Source organism: Solanum pennellii, chromosome 1 (genome assembly GCF_001406875.1).
Source record: "Solanum pennellii chromosome 1, SPENNV200".
Classification (NCBI taxonomy): Eukaryota; Viridiplantae; Streptophyta; class Magnoliopsida; order Solanales; family Solanaceae; genus Solanum; species Solanum pennellii.
This window is the reverse complement of record NC_028637.1, coordinates 87,420,458-87,425,523: the sequence shown is the minus strand read 5'-3', so window position 1 is coordinate 87,425,523 and position 5,066 is coordinate 87,420,458. Positions and strand designations below refer to the sequence as shown.

General features: G+C 36.1%; 1 pseudogene; it reads left to right on the top strand.

The window, feature by feature from the left end:
* Positions 1-1,958, top strand: part of LOC107032222 — a 9,502-nt pseudogene extending 7,544 nt beyond the window's left edge.
* The last annotated feature ends 3,108 nt before the right edge of the window (positions 1,959-5,066 follow it).

Below are 5,066 nucleotides of genomic sequence, written 5' to 3'. Positions count from 1 at the left end.
TTTAATCCTCTAGTCTATGTTACTTACTTCAACATGCTATCCTTATATTTGATTTTATCAACTGGCTCTTCAATTTATTTTTGCTTGACGCTTAAACTCTTGGATTTCTGTCATTGCAGGCTCAAAGAACTCGAGGGAGATATGAAAGAAAACATTTAGCACAATCGCCGTCACTCTTGGATGTTGGTGGCTTCAGATTCTCTGATTCTTCTGAAGTCCAAGATTCTCTGATTAATGAAGAAGGAACTGTGTGGGATTTAGTTCCACAAAGTGCCAAATCAACCATGCATCCTCATCAACGTGGTGGATTTGAATTTATGTGGAAAAACGTTGCCGGAGATATAAATCTCGAGAGGCTGAGACAGCCCCTATCTGATAGCAAAGGAGGATGCATAATTTCACATCCACCTGGAACCGGGAAAACCCGTCTCACCCTAGTATTTCTTCAGTCGTATTTGAAGCTGTTTCCAAAGTCTCGACCTGTAATCATAGCTCCTTCCAGCTTGCTGCTTAACTGGGAAGGTGAGTTCCAGAAATGGGAGGTGGACATCCCCTTCCACAACTTGAACAGCAAAGATTTCTCTTTACAGGAAGATGAAGCTACAGTGAGTGTCTTTCACTGTTTATCCCATCCGGGAAAGAGAAATCCACACCTTATACAAATGGTGAAGCTGGGATCCTGGTTAAAGGTAATAGCGTTTTGGGGATCAGTTATGATTTGTTCAGGATTCTTACCGGAGATGATGGAGACGGTTATGCTAAGCCGATTAGAGAAATCCTTCTTAAATATCCTGGTCTTCTGGTACTTGAAGAAGGGCACACTGCTCGGAATGAGCAAAGCCTTGTCTGGAAAGCTTTGAGAAAGGTTGAAACAGAGAAGCGCATAGTTTTGTCTGGAACTCCTTTCCAGAATAACATCAAGGAGTTATACAACACTCTCTGCGTCGTCAGTCCAAAGTTTGCTGCAGATTTGGAGCAGAAATGGGCTTCTCTTAGCAGTTCCATCGACAAGAATGCCCGAGCATTGGAAGAGCTTAGGGACATTATTTCACCACTTGTCCATAAGTGTAGTGAAAATTTAAAGAAGGTAAGCCTTCCGGGTATAAGGGACACTGTAATTCACTTGAAACCCACAGATTTGCAGAAGGAGTTGCTTAGAAGGATTCCTGAGAATCCAAGCTCCTTTTATGAACAAAATATGGTGTCTCTTATCTCTGTTCATCCATCATTAGTGGCCAATAGGAAGGAGTTCTCTGACTTAGAAAGTCAGCTAAAAGAGAGAGGTTGTCGGTTGGATCCAGATACCGGAGTAAAAATGAAATTTGTTGTTGAGCTTATCAGACTTTGCGGTGGGCTGAAGGAGAGGGTTATAATATTTAGCCAACTACTTGATCCTCTAAACCTGATCAAGGAGCAACTCAGTTCTCTCTTTGGCTGGACTTTAGGTCGGGAGATTCTCTACATGGATGGGAAACTTGATGTGAAGCAGCGGCAGATCTCTATAAATTCTCTTAATGACCGTAAGAGTGATGTAAAAGTGCTGCTTGCATCCATAAAAGCCTGTTCATAAGGAATAAGTCTGATAGGGGCCTCAAGAGTGGTTTTGCTTGACGTTCTCTGGAATCCCTCAGTAGAAGAGCAAGCCATCAGTCGAGCTTACAGGAATAGGCAGACCAAATTTGTGCATGTTTACTGTCCAGTAACATCAAAATGGGAGGTTGACAAGATTGAACAGCAGACGAGAAAGAAGTACCATTCAGATGTTCTTTTGTCTAGGAATCATGAAGCCAAGATGGATCCTTCATGTTCTGAGTCAGAGGATTACATACTAGCTAGAATCCATGGTTGAGCATGAGGGCCTCCGTCATATTTTTGAAAAGCTCTCTCATGCACCACGTGTGCTGCCGCCTACTACATGCCTTGATTCTTGTAACCAACCTCCAAAACCAAGCAGTTAGGTTTGTATGTGTTTTCATCTGATTTGCTGGTACATGAAGCAATCAGACTTGTTTAATTTCGTGTATTTTGTTTACTGCCTGTCTTTGAAAAATGGTTCAAATGTTTTATCTCTTTCTTATCAGATCAGTTGGAGCATTTTTTTGGGTACTTGTTAGAGGAATTTTTGAAGCCATCCATCATTACAGGTACACTAGCTATACCATACCATCAGTGAGCATTTTTCTGAAGATTCTAAATGATGTATTTGTTGAATACCCAAGACACAACAATATGTGAAGCTTTTCATATGCTAATTAATTAACTTGGGAGTTACATACATTCAAGGTAAATGATGGCCTTTTATACAGTTATCATACTTGGTGTTTTAACACTCTCCCTCAACTCTTGCTTCTTTCCTTTTAATGACGCCAAGCTAACGACAGAAGTTTCCAAACTAACTCCTGGTCAAGTGTTTTGTTAATGTATCGGCAACTTGATTTTCTGTTTTGACCTGCACCATTTCCATTTCCATTTCTTCTTCAAGAACTTTTTTCTCTCCGTGACATTGATTCTTCCAACCACCCTCGATCTCCTCCAGTGCTCCCTTTGCCTTGACAACGTCCAATGCAAGATTGCATACAATAGACCCTTGTGTACAACGTCCAATGCACCGGGCTTCCCTTTCATCAACACTTAATTAACCAAGTAATTACTGCTATAAGTTTCATTAACACTACTATTTTGCAAATGAACTGTTTATACTGAATAAAGACATCACAAATGCCGCGTTTTTAGACAAGAAAGATCTTATTTTTTTGTAACAATTTTATCTTTTACTTATTCCTTTCCTTCTTATTTCAGGTACTTTAATGCAGATTCACATGAAGAATGCAGATAAGATTAGGAGTTTTCATCACCTTTAAGATGTTCTTGTAACTGCAAAAATATTGTTTCATGTCTATTTATATTATGATTTTGATGGTATAAAAAAATTAACTTCTCACAATTTGAATGGATAGTAACTACATACTTAATATCTTACAATCTCATGATTAGCTATTATTATTTTAGTTAGTTTATGGAAATAATGTTAATACTTGTTGGTAAAAATCTAAGTTATTACCAATGAGCTCATTGCTAATATCTTCATTAAAGCAAGTATATGCAGCAAAACCGTCAGTTTGATTAGCTAGGCATGTCATCCTATGGAAAAATTCTTTTTTGGTTTCTTATTTTGTATCTATATTAGAGTCCAACTAATTTAAATTTGCATCGCGTAAATTCGATTTAGGGTGAAGTGCTCTTTACAAAGGGTTTTTCTATACACTCATAAAAAAATAATATAAATATTTTACGAGAAAATTAGAGTGAATCATATATAATATAATAATAATATTTGCACCCAATACTTTTAGCAAAATGTTTATCTTATTGAGATATATATATCAGTTGTGAATGGAGAGCACACAAGCTGATCTTTTATTTATGACTGTAATGCTTTTATTATTTAGTGTAGGTATGACATTCAATATTTGTTATCTAGAGTTAATTTAGTGTTACAATCATTTTAATTTAGTTACTTGGATTATTGCATCACAAAATAAATAAGAGTTCTACACTTTTTATGCTTAAATCATACATAAGCTTAGTTAAAATTGTACATTTTTTAAAACTAGTTCCATAGGGAAAAAAACCATAGAGATATTTTGGTTTTGAAATTTCACCAAAGTGTGGCAATCATTCCATGTGAAATATCAAACAGAGACCTAAACTATGGGACCATATCAATATTCTTTTGTATATGTTATATGGATTTACCTAAAAACATATCAAAATAGACATCATTCGACTCCCGAAAAGGAATTTTTTTTAATAATACAAAATAGGATAAGTCCTATATACACATGTGTGTATATATAATTGTACTGTTGCGCTTCCTTAATTTCATTACTTAGGGTTCTTACTTCTTGTTCGTTGCTGGTACGTTCTGGTCTCTAGATAGATTTTAGGTACGTATGATCATCATATCATTGGTGTTTAAGGACATGGAAAAATATAACAAGAACCTCCGGGCTGCATGTTGAAGAAACGCTACGCCAATGTGATCTTAAAATCCCAACAACAAGTTCTTGGCAAGGCGTTTGATGGGGAGAAGATGAAGAAACACTAAGATGTGTGAGAAGCAGTTGCACGAACAGAAACCAAATCGCAGCTGGAAAGAGATTGAAAAGCAGCTCGGATCACCATCGAAAGCATCAAAAGGATAGTTCATTTTGACGACGCTCTTCAAGCCGAAAGAGATTTTCTAGCAATCGTTGGTGCTACGAGTCCTTGGTAAAAGAGTTAGCATATTTTATGTAGTAAATAAACTTTTCTAGTACTCTTGTATCCTAAAATAAAGATGTAATTGAGGCAAAATCAATAAGCTGATATCTTGTAAAGTGCAAGCTGATAAATCATGTTTATTACTGTATTGTACGAAAGCAGTTTTAACCAATTATTTTTGGTGTAAATTTGTGATCAATTAGCTTTGTGAGAAATATCTATACAAGCCAACATTTATTTCGTTACGCATTTTTGCTATACTTTCTACAGATGCAGTGTGAAAAGATGATTTAATATAGTAATGTAATACTTATTTTTGTTATGAGTTTCTATGTTGAGACGCTCCAAAGTTAATTTAATTAGTAGTTGTTTAGTGTTAGTGTGATATATTAGAAAAATAATAAATTACAGTTGAATATAAATGACAAAAATAAGCGAATATATCTTTGGGTTGAGGCGCGATATCTCACTGTCTTTAAGGATGTTCAAGTCCACTGCGGCATAATCTACATCGATCCAACAGTTTCGCTCTTGACTTGTCCCTTACATGATACAACAACCTGACAACACGTCATACAACACAAACAATTCCGGATTAGTTGAAGAGTCCAAAACTCCACAAATAATTACTCTATTATGTATAATGAATATAGTTGAAGACGTAGAAAAATCTCTCTTTCACTACACTGATCTCTGTATAAACACAATACTATACTACTCATCTTTTTCACTGTATATTTTTTGTATATCTCTTATTGTACTCAACGCATAGTAAGACCACACTATTTATAGGCGGGAGATTC